At 40.4% G+C, this 20,396-nt stretch overlaps 1 long non-coding RNA gene across 1 annotated transcript; it reads right to left on the reverse strand.

Moving 5' to 3' along the window:
• Window positions 1-16,141: 16,141 nt before the first annotated feature.
• On the reverse strand, window positions 16,142-18,575 carry LOC134098102 (uncharacterized). Its single transcript, XR_009941006.1, has 4 exons — window positions 18,247-18,575; window positions 16,857-16,979; window positions 16,612-16,693; window positions 16,142-16,374 (listed from the first exon to the last, which is right to left on the reverse strand). It is a non-coding gene; the product is annotated as an uncharacterized LOC134098102 (long non-coding RNA).
• Window positions 18,576-20,396: the final 1,821 nt, after the last annotated feature.

Raw genomic sequence — 20,396 nt, forward strand, 5'->3', positions numbered from 1 at the left:
ACCCAACTAACATAATCTGTAACCACGTATATCCCTTCTGATTAACAACAGCATCACCAACAGTAATTACATATCCACCCTGTCCAAGCACTGCACAAACACTTCTTGTCCCTAGTCTCCGGTCTTTGTCTCTCGTCTGTCAATGTGTCTTGTCTCTTGTCTATCGCTGTGTTTTGTCTCTTGTCTGTCTCTTGTCAGCCTGTCCCATATGTCCAACAGTTTGTTGTTGCTGCTGTTGTTTTGTTTTTGTTTTTTTTTTGTTTTGTTTCCTATTTGATGTATGAACCCCCCTTGAAACAAAAAAGCTGTAACTAAAAAAAAAAAAAGATGTCCCCCGAAGAGGGGGGGTGGTGGTGGGAAAAAAAAAAAAAAAAAAAAAAAAAGCTGTTAACTTTTTATCATTCTCAATATCGCTCTGAAAGTGATCCCTAATGATATCGTTCATGTTGTTATCGTTAAAGTTTGTGTGAATTACATACAGTAATTCATATTAACAAGAGCGATATTTGTTTATAGTTATTGTTCTTGGTGTGAATGGCCCTTTATCAAAATGAGCTAAGTTTGGCCTTCAGCGTGGTTGATGGAATATCCCTCAGGGTCACACCATTCAACAGTATTTTCTTTCTTCACCCTCTTCAATTTTCTGCTTTGTTGACTTGTCAGTGAACTCCTGTATTAGCACACTGTTAATAACTGTAAACATGTAAAATATGATACGTAAACCATATGACTTCTATTTGGAGGTTTACCACTTACTCTGAGTTAACTTAACCAGGCTAACAATATCATTAAACAATAATGCAAACATTTCCTAATCGAAAATTACCAGACTCTATTCACTTAAAGGTAGGGTATGGAATTAGCTTTGTTGGCCATTTTTGCAAAATCACTTGAAATCCTATTCCTAACCCACTTATAGCCACTAAGTTGGAAGCACTGAAATGGAAATTAAACACGTCAATCATCTGCGGAACGGGCAGGGCTCGAAAAACTCCAGCCAATAGTATTCCTCACCCCATACCATCATTTCACAGCTCGTTCGTCAATCTAACGTCTTACTCCTCCCCACCGCGCGCGACCCTTTCGAAAGCTGGTGACCACGAGTCAGTGCTGAAACGAAACCAACTGCCTGCTGCTGCACGTCCATGTTCCCCTCTTGTTGTATGTGTCACTTATACAAACTAAGGCAGCGGATACCTACGGAAACTCAATCACCCACGCAATAAATAAGCTATGTAGCAAAAATTACATTTTACCGTGACACGAAGAGTGTTGCAAACATGAAATCGAAACTTAACAGCTTGGAGCTACAGTGGAATAGGCGAACCAACGGGCCAGCACTAAACTCGGATATTTCGGGAGATAATCGCCCTGGTAAGAACAAACCAGATTTTGTTCAAATATACACACCTATGGCTACTGAACCATATGTACTACAACCCTTTGGAGGTGAATAAAGAATGTAATTGGGGAAGTTGATGTGAGTGATTGTATGGAGACTAGAGCTCATAGTGCTGTAGACGCCAGGCTGGCATTTCATTAAGCCTGGCTCGCTCTCGCGCTGCGCATTTGAATTGTCGCTCGTGCATGGAGGGCGGGACTTGAGGTTGTATATGTTCAAACTCTGCCGTCCGTTTTGCGAATTCCGTACCCAACCTTTAATGAATGAGTTTGGATTTTTCCAGGCTAACTTTCAGATTTATAAAATGAAAGCATATCTGTTTACTTCTAAGCCCACTGGACTAGTTCAAGACCAACTTACAATATTTGGCTAATGAATTGCATCGCGACGCGCACCAATTTTTAAGTCACTGGCCCAGACTTACCAATCACATCGATCAGAGATGCCTAACGTTACTTCCTACTTCGCCTAAACTTTACAAACTGACAATAAACAGCACCAACAGTCAAGAGACAATGTATATGGATTATGAGCATAGGGAACCTAAGTGACGCGCATCTACTTCCGGCCTATTGGACCTAAATCGCAAAAAAAAAAATGAATGGGAGTCAATGGAGAGATACAGTGCCTATAGAAAGTCATCATACCCTTTTGAAATAGTTACTTTTTTTGTCTTACAGCCTGAAATCAAAACCCATTTTAAAAAAAATCTTTTCCAGTTTTATTAACAAATTTAGCTGTACAACATCAAAATAATGAAAAAAAAGTCAACAGTTCTGAAAATTAATAAAAAATGAAAAACTAGAATAACAGGGTTGGAAAAGTCATCATACCCCTGACTTAATACTTTGTAAAGCTCCCTTTTGCTTTCATTACAGCCATCAATCTGTTTGGATATGTCTCTATTATAGCTTTGCACACCTAGATAGGGGAATATTTGCCCAATTTTCCGTACAGAAATGTTAAAATTTAGTCAAATTCTGTAGGGAATGGCGATGGACTGCTATCTTCAAGTCAATCCACATATTTTCTATAAGATTTAAGTCAGGGCTCTGACTTTGCCACTCAAGGATATTCACCATCCTATCCTTAAGCCACTGCTTTGTTCTTTTGGCAGTATGTTTAGGATTATTGTCGTGTTGGAAGGCGAATGACCTCCCCATCCTCAGCTGTCTAGGAGAGGGACGCAGGTTTTCCTTAAGAATGTGGGTGTACTTGGCAGCATCCATTTTCCCTTCTATCCTGACCAATTGCCCAGTTCCCGCTGAAAAGAAACATCCCCACAACATAAAGTTGCCCCCACCATGCTTCACACTAGGAATGGTGTGTTTTGGGTGGTGTACTGTGTTGGTTTTCGCCAAACATTGCGCTTGGAGTTCAGTGCAAAAACACATCTGGAATATTCTGCTACCATGTGGAAAAAGCTTATATGGTCAGATGAGACTAAGATCGAACTTTTTGGAGACTAAGATTGAAGTTTTTGGACTGAGCTCCAGGCGCTAACCAAACACAGTATACACACCCAAACACACCCAAAACACACCATACCTACTTTGAAGCATGGTGGGGGCAACATTATGTTTTGGGGATGTTTCTCTTCAGCGGGGACTGGGCAATTGGTCAGGATAGAAGGGAAAATGGATGCTGCCAAGTACACCAAAATTCTTGAGGAAAACCTGCGTCCCTCTCCTAAACAGCTGAGGATGGGGAGGTCATTCACCTTCCAACACGACAAAAATCCTAAACATACTGCCAAAAGAACAAAGCAGTGGCTTAAGGATAGGATGGTGAATATCCTTGAGTGGTAAAGTCAGAGCCCTGACTTAAATCCTATAGAAAATATGTGGATTGACTTGAAGAGAGCAGTCCATCGCCATTCCCTACAGAATTTGACTAAATTTTAACAATTCTGCACGGAAAATTGGGCAAATATTCCCCTATCTAGGTGTGCAAAGCTATAATAGAGACATATCCAAACAGATTGATGGCTGTAATGAAAGCAAAAGGAAGCTTTACAAAGTATTAAAGGGATAGTTCGGATTTTAAGACACGAAGTTGTATGGGTTCCCTGTCAGCAACGTAGTGCATCAGCACTGACTTACCCCCGACAGCGTCCTGTGAGCCGAGATCCAGCCGGTTTTTGATCGTTTTTGATGCCGGACTATTTTCTTCAGCAAGTTTCTGGGGTCACGAAAGTAAAGTGTTTTTCTTCTCAAAACCATATGCGTTCAACAGAGTGATATATTTGCACCACAAAAACGTTGTCCAGCTGTCAGTAGCGCGCAGTGATAGGAATCGCGAAAAATAAATAAGTGATAACGAGGTTTGAATTTTTCCTGGACAACGTTTTTGTGGTGCAAATATATCACTCTGTTGAACGCATATGGTTTTGAGAAGAAAAACACTTTACTTTCGTGACCCCAGAAACTTGCCGGACTACTTTCTTCAGCATCAAAAACGATCAAAAACCGGCTGGATCTCGGCTCACAGGACGCTGTCGGGGGTAAGTCAGTGCTGATGCACTACGTTGCTGACAGGGAACCCATACAACTTCGTGTCTTAAAATCCGAACTATCCCTTTAAGTCAGGGGTATGATGACTTTTCCAACCCTGTTATTCTAGTTTTTAATTTTTTATTAATTTTCAGAACTGTTGACTTTTTTTTCATTATTTTGATGTTGTACAGCTACATTTGTAAATAAAACTGGAAAAGATTTTTTTTTAAAATGGGTTTTGATTTCAGGCTGTAAGACAAAAAAAGTAACTATTTCAAAAGGGTATGATAACTTTCTATAGGCACTGTAATTATTATCTTTTGTACTATGGATTTCACATATGATGTGTGGGAATTTAAAAGATAATTTTTCACGTCAATAAAGTACTGTTATTCAATAGACTTTAGTTATGTTAGTTTTGTGCGAATCCGTCCAGTGGACTACATCTCTCGTCTCAAACGATGCACGTCACCAACATTAAATGAGCGGCTCGCTAATTGTTAAAGTTTGTGTGAATTTCATAATTCATATTAACAAGAGCGATATTTGTTTATAGTTATTGTTCTTGGTGTGAATGGCCCTTTATCAAAATGAGCTAAGTTTGGCCTTCAGCGTGGTTGATGGAATATCCCTCAGGGTCACACGATCCAACAGTATTTTCTTTCTTCACCCTCTTCAATTTTCTGCTTTGTTGACTTGTCAGTGAACTCCTGTATTAGCACACTGTTAATACATGTAAAATATGATACGTAAACCATATGACTTCTATTTGGAGGTTTACCACTTACTCTGAGTTAACTTAACCAGGCTAACAATATCATTAAACAATAATGCAAACATTTCCTAATCGAAAATTACCAGACTCTATTCACTTAATGAATGAGTTTGAATTTTTCCAGGCTAACTTTCAGATTTATAAAATGAAAGCATATCTGTTTACTTCTAAGCCCACTGGACTAGTTCAAGACCAACTTACAATATTTGGCTAATGAATTGCATCGCGACGCGCACCAATTTTGAAGTCACTGGTCCAGACTTACCAATCACATCGATCAGAGATGCCTAACGTTACTTCCTACTTCGCCTAAACTTTACAAACTGACAATAAACAGCACCAACAGTCAAGAGACAATGTATATGGATTATGAGCATAGGGAACCTAAGTGACGCGCATCTACTTCCGGCCTATTGGACCTAAATCGCAAAAAAAAAAATGAATGGGAGTCAATGGAGAGATAATTATTATCTTTTGTACTATGGATTTCACATATGATGTGTGGGAATTTAAAAGATAATTTTTCACGTCAATAAAGTACTGTTATTCAATAGACTTTAGTTATGTTAGTTTTGTGTGAATCCGTCCAGTAGACTACATCTCTTGTCTCAAACGATGCACGTCACCAACATTAAATGAGCGGCTCGCTAGTTGTTATGCTAGTTAGCGGTTACATCTTGCTGCCAACTATGTCACTTTACTGTGGTTAATGTACAGTCTATGGACGAATACAACTTATTTGGAGTGTTTAATGCTCTCACTCATGGTATTTTCACCGGCAAGGGGGGAAGTTCAGACTGCTGTTGCTGGTGCCGGTGGCTGACTGCCTGTGAAGTGGGCTAACGTCACTAACGCGACTGATGTGTTGTAGTCGTTGGAATTAAGATATTTCACAATGTTGTAATTCACTGGTTACGAAATGAACTGCAAATGTCTTTACATGAAAATTTGTGTAATTCATGGCACAAGACGATCGGGACCAGAACATAATTTATATTTCTCCATAGACTCTCATTCATTTTTTTTCCGATCTTAGGTCCAGTGGACCGACCGGAAGGGGCGGTCACTTATTGGTGCATGAGCCACGACTAAAAAGACCTGCGATGTTTGATATTGTCGTAACGGGAAGCTCTGCAGAGAAATCTGCAAGCATACAACGTGCGAAAGCAAAATCGGTGATGAAATCGCCAATCCTGCAAAGATTGGCACCTTATACTTAACGATTTAGTTGACAGGAGCGTGCCGTAATTCCAGTACACAATTTCCGACCGATTTTTGAAATTTATTCGTTGACTAAAAAATAGACAAACCCTAGGTTCTAACGTCACAACAAAAAATGTGTGTGTGTTTCCTTTTCTCTCAGTCGACTTTGTCTTATCACAGAAAAATTGGCCAGCGTTTGTTTGTCTGTCTGTCTGTTTGTTAGCAAGATAACTCAAAGTAATGGATGGATTTCGATGAGATTTTCAGGTTCAGACATGACCCAAGGAAAAAACGATTACATTTTGGGACTAATCCGTAATTCTGTCGGGATTCCAGAGGCATGTATGTATTTAGTTTAGTGGTGTAATGGCATGGTATGGCCACATGGTGGTGATCTGAATAGTTTTGGTTCAAATGTATGACAATCTAGGAAGAACGACCTCTGAAGTTCGCCTACAAAAAAGCTGCCATCTTTGAGATTCGGTATCTGGCGATTTTTCCTATGGGAAAATAACATGGGGATTTTGAATTATCGCACCTGTTAAACTCAAGCGGGGACGATATAGTCTTAAATAAAGACGTTTTCCTGAACACACTTTTGTCCTCTGCCTTCTTGTGCATTCTGTGATCTCCGGTACGTGAAGTCGGCACACTTTGATTTTTGCTACCCCAGAGCTAACTGGCTAACTAACTTAATGGCAAGTTGCATTGCAAGTTAGCTCTGGGGTAGCGAAAATCAAAGTCTGGCGCCTTCGCGTACTGGAGATCACATATTACTCTCGAAGGCAGAGGACAAAAGTGTGTTCAGGAAAACACCTGAATTTCCGATTTTGTCATCCCCGCGAGAGTTTAACAGGTGTGATAATTCCAAATCCCCATGTTAATTTCCCATAGGAAAAATCGTCAGATACCGTAACTCCATATATGGGCAAAGATGGTTGCTTTTTTGTAGACGAACTTTAGAGGTCTATGCAGGCGGAGGTAGCTGCACCAAAGATCATTAAGGGGCGGAGCAAGATACTTCATGAGAAGCCACTTCCTGGAACCCGAATCGCAAGAGGGGGGGGTCAAAATCCCCCTTTATGCAGAGCAGAGGCAGCAACTGTTCCATTGAAGTCTATGGACATAGATCAGAATTTCAACTATATGCTAAAATCTCCATTCTCTAGAGTTAGGAATGTGAATTTTGGGCACGGTTTCATGACCCTCAACCCCTTCTGACCACTTCAGGTACCTTTTTAGCATTTTTGAGCATTCCCGTCTGAAGAAAATCGACTTTATATCAGGTGTGCCCCTCTTGTTTATTCTGCTTATTGGCCGGTTGCTACGTACGCTCTACCTTGACAACACATTAGCCAGCAGCTGAACCAAATCCTGATTTGTGCTAACGACGATCAGATGGCGCTGGGGTAACTTAATGAGAGCAGCGACATATTTCCATTATTCCATTGATGTTTTTATTCAATTCCTTGAAATGTATGCTTTGTGTGTGTTACTTCCATAGTAGAACTAGGCTAATAAATGTAGAGGGCTTGAAAGAGCAGCAATATTATTTTGGAACATCATCAAGCATTGATAATCGAGTGCTTGATTTTGTACACCTGTGGAAAGGGACCTGATGAAACTCATGAATACGTCTGACACGCAATGACGCGCCTCTTTATGCAGAGGAAGTGATCCCCGTTTTGCGCCCATAGACATGAACTACGACGACGTATCTTGCTACGCCTTAAAGGGATAATCCAGAGTGAAATGCACTTTAGATCAATTTTTCGGACTATTGGGAGTACATACGTTGAGTTGACACCAAAATCATGTAATTCGGATGTATTTTGAGAAAGTTCGAGCTCACCGTTTTTAGCCAAAACTCGTTAGCCTGGAAGTGACTCGGGCATGTCCTTTCGCCGCTACAAAACGCTATTTTTATACCTCTTCTACTGTTCCAAACAACACTACACCTACGTGGTAGTGAGTAGAGGGTCCCTAAAGCCAAACCGAAGTATCCCCACGTCTTTATGTGGTCGGATAGAGAGTCCAGAATAAATTTAATCGAGTCAGTACCGTTCCGGAAATGTCGCAGCTGCAGCTAGCAACGTTTTAACAACACTTTATTAACATTTCCGGAAAGGTACGGACTCGATTAAATTAATTCTGGACTCTCTATCCGACCACATAAAGACGTGTGGATACTTCGGTTTGGCTTTAGGGATCCTCTACTCACTACCACGTAGGCCTAAGTGTAGTGTTGTTTGGAACAGTAGAAGAGGTATAAAAATAGCGTTTTGTAGCGGCGAAAGGACATGCCCGAGTCACTTCCAGGCTAACGAGTTTTGGCTAAAAACGGTGAGCTCGAACTTTCTCAAAATACATCTGAATGACATGATTTTGGTGTCAACTCAACGTATGTACTCCCAAAAAAAATTGATCCAAAATGCATTTCACTCCGGATTATCCCTTTAAGGATCTTTGGCTGCACTCTCGGAGTGCTTTTGTAGTTGTGTAATGGAACTGCCCGAATTAAACGGCCAAGGATGATACCTACAAGCATTATTCCTAGGGACTAAACGAGTGTCATGAGAACGAGTTAGGCATTCTCCTTAACAGCTCATATTGTGGGTTTATCAACCTACTACGGTTATTGACTTTACTTTGAATTAGGTTTGGCAGGGGCTTGTAATCAATTGATATTTTCAACAGTGCGCGGCTGCTTCATGGATTTTCCTTCGACCACTTTCTGTTCCCTCATTGGTCCAGAGAAGTGACGTCATTACACCATGAATACAATTAATTGCATCATCAACTGCATGCACATAGTAATAGTTATCACCAAAAATACATAAAAAAAAAAATAACTCCTCACATTTGTGGATGTTGATAGAATGTAAAGCATGAGTGTTCTATTTGGAGGTTTACCACTTACTCTGAGTTAACTTAACCAGGTTAAGATGTCAACTTTATTTAATCAATATTTTTTGCTTTGCTAATAAAACATAATTCAACAACTAAAAAGATAAAAAGGTACTCTATGCATGATTTTTTTTTACCTTAAAGGTTGGGTACGGAATTAGCAAAACGGACGGCAGAGTTTGAACATATACAACCTCAAGTCCCGCCCTCCATGCACGAGCGACAATTCAAATGCGCAGCGCGAGAGCGAGCCAGGCTAAATGAAATGCCAGCCTGGCGTCTACAGCACTATGAGCTCTAGTCTCCATACAATCACTCACATCAACTTCCCCAATTACATTCTTTATTCACCTCCAAAGGGTTGTAGTACATATGGTTCAGTAGCCATAGGTGTGTATATTTGAACAGAATCTGGTTTGTTCTTACCAGGGCGATTATCTCCTGAAATATCCGAGTTTAGTGCTGGCCCGTTGGTTCGCCTATTCCACCGTAGCTCCAAGCTGTTAAGTTTCGATTTCATGTTTACAGCACTCTTCGTGTCACGGTAAAATGTAATTTTTGCTACATAGCTTATTTATTGCGTGGGTGATTGAGTTTCCGTAGGTATCCGCTGCCTTAGTTAGTTTGTATAGAAATGAAGTGACACATACAACAAGAGGGGAACATGGACGTGCAGCAGCAGGCAGTTGGTTTCGTTTCAGCACTGACTCGCGGTCACCAGCTTTCGAAAGGGTCGCGCGCGGTGGGGAGGGGGAGCAGGAAGAGGAGTAAGACGTTAGATTGACGAACGAGCTGTGAAATGATGGTATGGGGTGAGGAATTCTATTGGCTGGAGTTTTTCGAGCCCTGCCCGTTCCGCAGATGATTGACATGTTTAATTTCCATTTCAGTGCTTCCAACTTAGTGGCTATAAGTGGGTTAGGAATAGGATTTCAAGTGATTTTGCAAAAATGGCCAACAAAGCTCATTCCATACCCTACCTTTAATATAACCTCTACGACGCATAATATTAACCAAGCTGTAGCAAGTCACCAACAAGAGAGCCAGCCTTGTTCTGCATTACCTTGTCAGTATAGTTCTTTAGAGATGTTTGCCTGTCTTTTGCCTCCACAACATAAGCATTTTCTTTGTATACATGGGGAACAAGCCATAAGAAGCAGGCTATTTATAACGGTAAAATATACATTTATCACAACGCTTAGGGAAGCTCTAGTCACCAAACCAATTCAAGACTTATTTTTGATATGAGACACTAGCTGCGTTTACATTACTAATATGCGCAAAAACATAGAGCTCCCCAGTCCCGCCCCTCCTCCGAGAGAGGTGCTTGTCCGGAAGTAAAATTCTCATTCATTTCTCCCATTGACTTCTGGAAAAATTCGGATATAAAGAGTTTTAGACCATGCCTTAGGCTAACCAGCTACGATGTGACTCATAAGCATATAACTTATAATTTCGAGTGAAAAAATGAACAGAAAATGTAAAAAAAGCGAAAGGTACAAGACTGTGTACATATCTTAAATTCCGAGATAGAGAACTCAAATCCCAGGATGCTTTGCAAACATACACACATTTCCAACATTTGCAGCCTAAAGATAGTTTAACATGGTTCCATATTAATCTGAGAAAAGAAGATGATTACTTCCTACCGTTTCCATTGAGTAAATTCAACCTTCAAGATGAGAAAAACGTTATTTTTCGGAAGACCACACATCGGTCCTGATCAGCCCTGCAGCCATTTTAAGTTTTGAAGTTCCAGCGAGACGAAGCTGGACGATAGGCGCGGGAAAAGCTGAGTACAGTTTGTTTGGCATTGCCATGGCAACGGCGATCTCTACCAATCAAAGGCTCTGCTTTCACCAGTTTTACACGTTAGGGTGTCGGGTAGTGTAGTACTCTCTCGTTAAATCGTGAATAAAGCATTGTTTTCTCAAAACAAGGTTGATGCCCCCATTAACTTTTGACATCTATATGAGCAGGTATAATCGCTTAGTCACATCGTAGCTGGTTTTAAGTCTACCATGGACGGTTACGATGTTATGGCTTATTCTCCAATTGTCAATGGAGAAATTGTATTGGATTTTTACTTCCGGACAAGGCTGTGGGCGGGACTGGGGAGCTCTATTGTCGATATTGTCTTAATGTCGAAAATCAAAATTGCCGTGTTTCCGATAAAACATAATTCAACAACTAAAAAAATAAAAAGGTACACTATGCATGATTTTTTTTCTTCCTTAATATAACCTCTACGACGCAGAATATTAAACCAAGCTGTAGAGACCAGCCTTTAGATGCATTTCCATTACTAATATGCGCTAAAACTTTGTCGATATTGTCTTAATGTCACTAAAAATTCCGGAAATGTCGCAGCTGCAGCTAGCAACGTTTTAACAACACTTTATTAACATTTCCGGAAAGGTACGGACTCGATTAAATTAATTCTGGACTCTCTATCCGACCACATAAAGACGTGTGGATACTTCGGTTTGGCTTTAGGGATCCTCTACTCACTACCACGTAGGCCTAAGTGTAGTGTTGTTTGGAACAGTAGAAGAGGTATAAAAATAGCGTTTTGTAGCGGCGAAAGGACATGCCCGAGTCACTTCCAGGCTAACGAGTTTTGGCTAAAAACGGTGAGCTCGAACTTTCTCAAAATACATCTGAATGACATGATTTTGGTGTCAACTCAACGTATGTACTCCCAAAAAAAATTGATCCAAAATGCATTTCACTCCGGATTATCCCTTTAAGGATCTTTGGCTGCACTCTCGGAGTGCTTTTGTAGTTGTGTAATGGAACTGCCCGAATTAAACGGCCAAGGATGATACCTACAAGCATTATTCCTAGGGACTAAACGAGTGTCATGAGAACGAGTTAGGCATTCTCCTTAACAGCTCATATTGTGGGTTTATCAACCTACTACGGTTATTGACTTTACTTTGAATTAGGTTTGGCAGGGGCTTGTAATCAATTGATATTTTCAACAGTGCGCGGCTGCTTCATGGATTTTCCTTCGACCACTTTCTGTTCCCTCATTGGTCCAGAGAAGTGACGTCATTACACCATGAATACAATTAATTGCATCATCAACTGCATGCACATAGTAATAGTTATCACCAAAAATACATAAAAAAAAAAATAACTCCTCACATTTGTGGATGTTGATAGAATGTAAAGCATGAGTGTTCTATTTGGAGGTTTACCACTTACTCTGAGTTAACTTAACCAGGTTAAGATGTCAACTTTATTTAATCAATATTTTTTGCTTTGCTAATAAAACATAATTCAACAACTAAAAAGATAAAAAGGTACTCTATGCATGATTTTTTTTTACCTTAAAGGTTGGGTACGGAATTAGCAAAACGGACGGCAGAGTTTGAACATATACAACCTCAAGTCCCGCCCTCCATGCACGAGCGACAATTCAAATGCGCAGCGCGAGAGCGAGCCAGGCTAAATGAAATGCCAGCCTGGCGTCTACAGCACTATGAGCTCTAGTCTCCATACAATCACTCACATCAACTTCCCCAATTACATTCTTTATTCACCTCCAAAGGGTTGTAGTACATATGGTTCAGTAGCCATAGGTGTGTATATTTGAACAGAATCTGGTTTGTTCTTACCAGGGCGATTATCTCCTGAAATATCCGAGTTTAGTGCTGGCCCGTTGGTTCGCCTATTCCACCGTAGCTCCAAGCTGTTAAGTTTCGATTTCATGTTTACAGCACTCTTCGTGTCACGGTAAAATGTAATTTTTGCTACATAGCTTATTTATTGCGTGGGTGATTGAGTTTCCGTAGGTATCCGCTGCCTTAGTTAGTTTGTATAGAAATGAAGTGACACATACAACAAGAGGGGAACATGGACGTGCAGCAGCAGGCAGTTGGTTTCGTTTCAGCACTGACTCGCGGTCACCAGCTTTCGAAAGGGTCGCGCGCGGTGGGGAGGGGGAGCAGGAAGAGGAGTAAGACGTTAGATTGACGAACGAGCTGTGAAATGATGGTATGGGGTGAGGAATTCTATTGGCTGGAGTTTTTCGAGCCCTGCCCGTTCCGCAGATGATTGACATGTTTAATTTCCATTTCAGTGCTTCCAACTTAGTGGCTATAAGTGGGTTAGGAATAGGATTTCAAGTGATTTTGCAAAAATGGCCAACAAAGCTCATTCCATACCCTACCTTTAATATAACCTCTACGACGCATAATATTAACCAAGCTGTAGCAAGTCACCAACAAGAGAGCCAGCCTTGTTCTGCATTACCTTGTCAGTATAGTTCTTTAGAGATGTTTGCCTGTCTTTTGCCTCCACAACATAAGCATTTTCTTTGTATACATGGGGAACAAGCCATAAGAAGCAGGCTATTTATAACGGTAAAATATACATTTATCACAACGCTTAGGGAAGCTCTAGTCACCAAACCAATTCAAGACTTATTTTTGATATGAGACACTAGCTGCGTTTACATTACTAATATGCGCAAAAACATAGAGCTCCCCAGTCCCGCCCCTCCTCCGAGAGAGGTGCTTGTCCGGAAGTAAAATTCTCATTCATTTCTCCCATTGACTTCTGGAAAAATTCGGATATAAAGAGTTTTAGACCATGCCTTAGGCTAACCAGCTACGATGTGACTCATAAGCATATAACTTATAATTTCGAGTGAAAAAATGAACAGAAAATGTAAAAAAAGCGAAAGGTACAAGACTGTGTACATATCTTAAATTCCGAGATAGAGAACTCAAATCCCAGGATGCTTTGCAAACATACACACATTTCCAACATTTGCAGCCTAAAGATAGTTTAACATGGTTCCATATTAATCTGAGAAAAGAAGATGATTACTTCCTACCGTTTCCATTGAGTAAATTCAACCTTCAAGATGAGAAAAACGTTATTTTTCGGAAGACCACACATCGGTCCTGATCAGCCCTGCAGCCATTTTAAGTTTTGAAGTTCCAGCGAGACGAAGCTGGACGATAGGCGCGGGAAAAGCTGAGTACAGTTTGTTTGGCATTGCCATGGCAACGGCGATCTCTACCAATCAAAGGCTCTGCTTTCACCAGTTTTACACGTTAGGGTGTCGGGTAGTGTAGTACTCTCTCGTTAAATCGTGAATAAAGCATTGTTTTCTCAAAACAAGGTTGATGCCCCCATTAACTTTTGACATCTATATGAGCAGGTATAATCGCTTAGTCACATCGTAGCTGGTTTTAAGTCTACCATGGACGGTTACGATGTTATGGCTTATTCTCCAATTGTCAATGGAGAAATTGTATTGGATTTTTACTTCCGGACAAGGCTGTGGGCGGGACTGGGGAGCTCTATTGTCGATATTGTCTTAATGTCGAAAATCAAAATTGCCGTGTTTCCGATAAAACATAATTCAACAACTAAAAAAATAAAAAGGTACACTATGCATGATTTTTTTTCTTCCTTAATATAACCTCTACGACGCAGAATATTAAACCAAGCTGTAGAGACCAGCCTTTAGATGCATTTCCATTACTAATATGCGCTAAAACTTTGTCGATATTGTCTTAATGTCGAAAATCACAATTTTCGCAATTGCGGTGTTTCCATTACCATCAGGCTAAACTAAGTTAAAATCTTGTGTATTCTCGCGTGCCGTTAGTCATCAGGAGACATGGCGGATATCAACATAACCCAGATTTACACTAAATACATTCAAATTGCTACCACGGCACTAACGCTGATATCATCAGCCACCAGCAGAGGAGGCAAATGAAGGCTGTTTTCCACCGAAATCGAACCTGGTGTTGAACTGGTACCGTTCTGAATTCTTTCAACCGTGCTGTTATCTAGTGAACCAGCCCGTATTTACACCAGTTCTGAACCGAACCAAGGATGCGTCAACAATGGGTGGTGCATGCAAAATCAAAAGTGAATAGGCGTGTTTCCACTATCGGAACTACCCAGATAGCAAAATGGCATTGAATCAACGTTGAAAGGATTCGTTGAATCTGCATTGAACTCCGAAGTTGTTTCGACATTGAAAGCGCTCGATGAGATTGCCGTTGAAACCACATCACCATTTCAATCATCTAAAACGTGGATTCAACGTTGATTCAACCAGATGTGATTGCCGTTGAAATTACATTGAAATTTCAATGATAATCAAACGTTGATTCAACACTGATTCAGTGCTCATTCAATGGTACTAATATTGAAATTTGGTTGATTCAACATTGAAAACGTGTCATAAACATGCTTTACCGGCAGCTGGTTCCAGAACCTCACTGCGAAAGTTAAAGTGTCACGTTGTCCCAGTAACGCGATTTCCTGTTATAAACAAACGACCTGCAAGTGGCATTTTCTATTTCCTCACCGTGTTGTTTATTTCAAAATGAAAAATGAATTTTAAGCGGTAAAAGTCACTACCATGTCGAGGCGTGTATGTATGCTTCTGGTGTAGGCTAATGTTCACGCTAGCATGGGGGGGAAAGTGTATAATGTAACGGCAAGCTGGGCTAATCGATGATTACATTAAGTTAGCTAATGCTAGCGTGAACGTCTCCTTTTAGTACACCAGAAGCATACATAAGCGCCTCGACATGGTAGTGATTTTTACCGTTTCAAATTCATTTATTTTAATTTTGAAATAAACAACACGGTGAGGCGATAATAGAAAATGCCACATGCAGGTCGTTTGTTAACAGAAAATCGCGTTACCGGGACAACGTGACACTCACTCATGCACTCTATGAATACGGATAAATACAATCTGGTTGTATCGGCTGGCATAACATGTCCGTAATAAATACAGTGCAACAAACTGCACTTTGAACAGTAAAAATGAATTTAAAAAAGCACAGTTCACCAAACATACCATTGCCATAATAACCATGAATTCAAGTTGGCTTAACATTTGTCTCAAGTCTTACTAAGCAAAATGAATAACAAAGGTGTTTAATATGAAAACAATCATTTTATTCCTTGTTAATGACCTTCACATACAAAAAACAAAGATGGCCTGTTCAATTAATGCAAACAACTCTACTACAAGTTCAATGTGAAGGGTTTTGTCAAAAATGAGTGTTTACTCTGAAGTCAACCATCACATATTTTGCACACATTTTGCCATGACTAACTCAAAGTTATTATTAGGTACAAGAACAGCAGTGTGTTGACATCAATGTTTGGAATTATCTAAATGTACAACTGAAACTGACTGACTGAAGTCATTTGTGAAGGTCAACAATATCGACCTGTGATGCATATAGAGCAGCTTTGTCAGTTCAGATTTCTCTCTTTGTTGGGCCTATATATACAAATTGTAGGTTGTAATGAGAAAATATGATAAAATAATCATATTTCAACATGGGAGACAAAATGTCCATCAGATACTGGAAATCAAAATCGTATAATGTACTCACTGGGTAGGATGCAAGGTATCTATGACGAGAGCATAGTAGCTGCAAAATAAAATTACCAGGATACCCTGCTTCCTCCACAAATGTCAAAAAATGTGAACAGTCCGTTTCATGAGCTGAACAGAGTTTCTTTCCATAGCTTGCGAAGAAAAAAGTAGGCCGTGCAGTATGGTGAACATCATGAATCCAACACAAGGAGGCATTCTGATTATTAAAAGGAGAGAGCACAGAAAACACACGTGTCAAGTAATGAGATTTAGAGAGTTTCTAAGTCAAATAATTACTTCCATGGACAAACGGATGGGAGGAGTAAGAGCAGTAACAAAGTAAAATAAAAAGGAAAAGTACTCGGGCAGAGATGTCTTTCAAAAAAAAAAAAAAGGAATGAGCTAGAAAGAATAAAGTTTGATGAAGTTGTGCAACAAATGAAGGGATACTTACCACAGTTTGCAGAATACCGGAGAAGGTTGAGAACGGAGTGTAGTGGACATCAGGAAGTCAGGCTTATAGGACATCTGAACATCTGCATAAGGAAAAAGAAGAGGGAACACTTTTGGCATACATGTGGAGTTTCAAATAGAGAGAGGGAGAAAGATATCACTGTGGCAGACCTAGGATGATGAGGTGAGGTGATATGTAGAAGTTATATAACAAAAAGATAGAAACAAGAATTTGGGGATACTTACCACAGTTTGCAAAAGACTGGAGAAGATTGAGAACAGAGTGTAGTGGACATCAGGAAGTCAGGCTTATGGGAATGCAAGAGAAAAAACAATCCTGCCTGGTGCCTTTGTTGAGAGCCAGGACATCTGCATAAGGAGAAAGAAGAGGGGACACTTTAGGCATATATTTGGAGTTTCAAATGGAGAGATGGAGAGATGGAGAGGAGGGGGGGGATAGCTGTGGCATACCTAGGATGATGAAGTGAGCTAAAGCTATGCAACAAAAAGATAGAAACAATAATTTGGGGATACAGTGGTGACAGAAGACCACTGTTAATGAGACCTGTCATGAGACATGACATTATATGGATATTTAAGACGACCACAATCTACCAAAATGAGAATTGTTAGGTTTGAGCAGCAAAACCCATACGGAAAAGACATAGAAAAACTTATATGCCAGCAATGTGTTTTATATACAAAACGTTTATGATTTACTCTTAATCTATCAGGTTTTTATATGCCAGTGAAACCATTATAAGATCCTTGCTAAATCTGTGTAACCTGAAACATATAAAACATTGTAAGCTGTAAGGACTGTATGACGTTGTATGAGGAAAACGAGAAAGGGGCCACTTTCAAGAGTAAATCATACAAGTTTTGTATATAAAACACATTGCTGGCATATAAGTTTTTTCTATATTTTCCATATGGGAAGAGCTGACTGACGAGCCCACCACGACCCACTAGGATTGCATTGCTAGCAGTGAAAAATGATTGCCTAAGTTTTAGAAGTTTGGGCAGCAAAAGCGCTGGCTGACGAGTAAATGGTTTGAAATTGTTTGAAAGGCAATATTTGATGATAGTTTTCTGATTAGTCAGTGAAACAGTGGGTCACACCTACGACCAGAGTCGCCAACGCATATGCAGATCATTCTTTTACGTGTGTCGGTAATATTCATAGCTCTCTCGCTACCGAGCTCAGCGGATCAACGGTCCCAGGTGTCGAGAGCTTCCTTCGGTAGCAGCTAGCAGCTAAAGCTGGGTCACGGCAAGGGCTGGAGCTCTGCAAGCTAATAAGCTAACGGTTAGCAGTTAGTTCTGGTGCTCCAATCTTCAAAATGGATGTAGCTGCTACCTGCTAATGGTAACCAACCAACCAACACTAGACTAACCATCCACGTATCGATAACAATTTAACCGTGAATCCAAATTCAAGTCTAAAAACGAATATTAACATAATAGCTAATCTAGCTGCTAACTCACTAGCATAATGATGTTAACACTAACGAACAACAAATTCAGTTCTTTCACCAACACGGTCGAACTACATCTTGCAATAACCCATTTAACAACTTTTTCTAGTTTAGTTTCTCAATAGTGACCGATAAAAAATGAGAAATGTCGAACTTACCTTTACAAATGTTGTGCTGATACCTCTATTTCTTCTTCTCTAACGTGTGCAGTGCAGCGAGAGGATCCAGCTCCTCCGGGAGAAAATTCAAATAAAATCTGCTGCTTGCTGATTGGATGGTTGATTAAAGCGCGTACCAAAGCTCTATTCTAGAATCTTCGGCCCATACCTTCGGAACATTGACATTGAAACAATGTTGATGAAATGCCAGTTTTTCAACGTTGAAATTATGATTACACTTAAACATTGAATTGATGTTGACTTTTTAACTTCAACCAAACATCAACCAATCTGACCAATTTTCAACTTTAAATCAATGAAGTTTGCTATCTGGGTATCGGGCCGTTTTTCAGGGACTTCGCCGTGTGCGCGTGTCTCCACTGACCGGGCCGTTCCGACAGGGCCGTCTTCAGGGCCATTTACAGGAACTAAAGGAGTACCTGATGGAGGGTAGGTACTAAAAACGGCCCGGTAGAGTCGCTGGGCGGTACTAGTGGCTACCTCGCGCAGATTGGTTGTCGCAGTGACATCAGCAGATCACGACAAACAACCTCAAAATTTTAAGTGAGAAGTTGCTAGAGGATTTTTTCACAACATTAGCAGAAGACGATCTACTTGACTTTACTCGTCAAAAGAACTCTTCTAGTCCTTCCAGTCTCCTAGTCAAAACAGAGCTTTCGCTGTTGTCGTTGCTTGTGTGATGCCAATAAAACTCACTTTCCAACACGTAATACTTTTACACTTTGCCTGTAAACTGAGCTAGCTAGCACAGTACATATAGAAAGTTAATGGCAAGGGCTAGTAAGGTTTGCTAGCTAGGAAGCTAAGGACTGTGGTTAAACGTGTATGTTGTTACAAACTAACCTCATTGGTTGTGTGTGATACCAATAAGACACACTTTCGGACACAATAAACCATTTAATTTAGCCTGTTAACCGACCTGGCTAGCTAACTTTTGCACCGTAGCCTAATGAGTGATGTTCGCTAGCTAGCTAGCGGTTTCGTACACGCAACCTAAGCCTACAAGCTGTTTACAGCTCCTCTATAGTCACGGTAAAATTTCATGTTTGGTATATAGTTCATCTAGATACACTTATGATGTGGGTGCTTGCGTTTCTTTACGAATCTGCAGTCTTAGTTGGTATAGAAATGACTTAAGTGACAGCTATATCGAACCGAGTAAACGGACGTGATTTGATGACGGTGTCGCGAGGTCCATACAGGGCCATCACTGTAATGGAGACACAACGTCTGAGAGGACCTGGGGCCTCATGTACAAAGACTTGCGTGGAATTCTTACTAAAACATTGCGTACGCGAAAATCTGGAAAGAAGCGTACGCACAAATAAATTCAGATGTATGAAACCATGCGTACGCAGCAATCCACGCAGCTTTCCTTTGTACATCCCAAATAACGTGAAATTAAGCGCACATGCACGAGCATTATACTCCACCCTCTCTCCTCCCTCAATCACACTCATTTTAATATGCTCACTAGAAGGCCACTCGAAAACTCAGACCTCCGCGAAGGCAAAATGGCTTATCCCACAATATTGATAAGAGTAAAACATCATTTGTGGATCCATCCGTTCTTGAACCTGCTACAAAATGTAATAATTTATATAATCAAATCGAAAAAGTTTTAAAAGTTTATTACCAGCGATTGCGAGGTAGAAGTGCTCTTATCAGAAAACATGGTAAAGACACAGTCGCCTACGTCTTTATCATCTAATTAATAACAAAAAAAAACAGTAGAGGCAGAGCGTGGCAGTGGCTACAAGGGTCAGAGACCGTGGCATATTCATTGGTCAGTCTGCAAGTGACAAGGTTCACATAAAGGCTGGCTTACATTGCACGATTTTGGTCTGTTTTAACAGTCGCCGACTACTTTTCCAAAATCGGGCGGAAATCTTGCCAGTTGTACTAGAATCTCGGCGCGCTCCCGTCATCTAAATCGTTTAGTGTAAGGTGCCAATCTTAGCGGTTTTAAGTCCGTCGGAGTCAGTCTTTTTCTAGTTTTGCCGTTACGACAATATCAAACATGTTTGATATTATCGTAAGTCTTTTCAGTCGTGGCTCATGCAAATAGTGACGTGAACATTAAAAACCAATAGTGACCTCGGTCGACGAACACGAAAACGGAAGGGGCA

This window comes from Sardina pilchardus, chromosome 12 (assembly GCF_963854185.1).
Source record: "Sardina pilchardus chromosome 12, fSarPil1.1, whole genome shotgun sequence".
NCBI lineage: Eukaryota > Metazoa > Chordata > Actinopteri > Clupeiformes > Clupeidae > Sardina > Sardina pilchardus.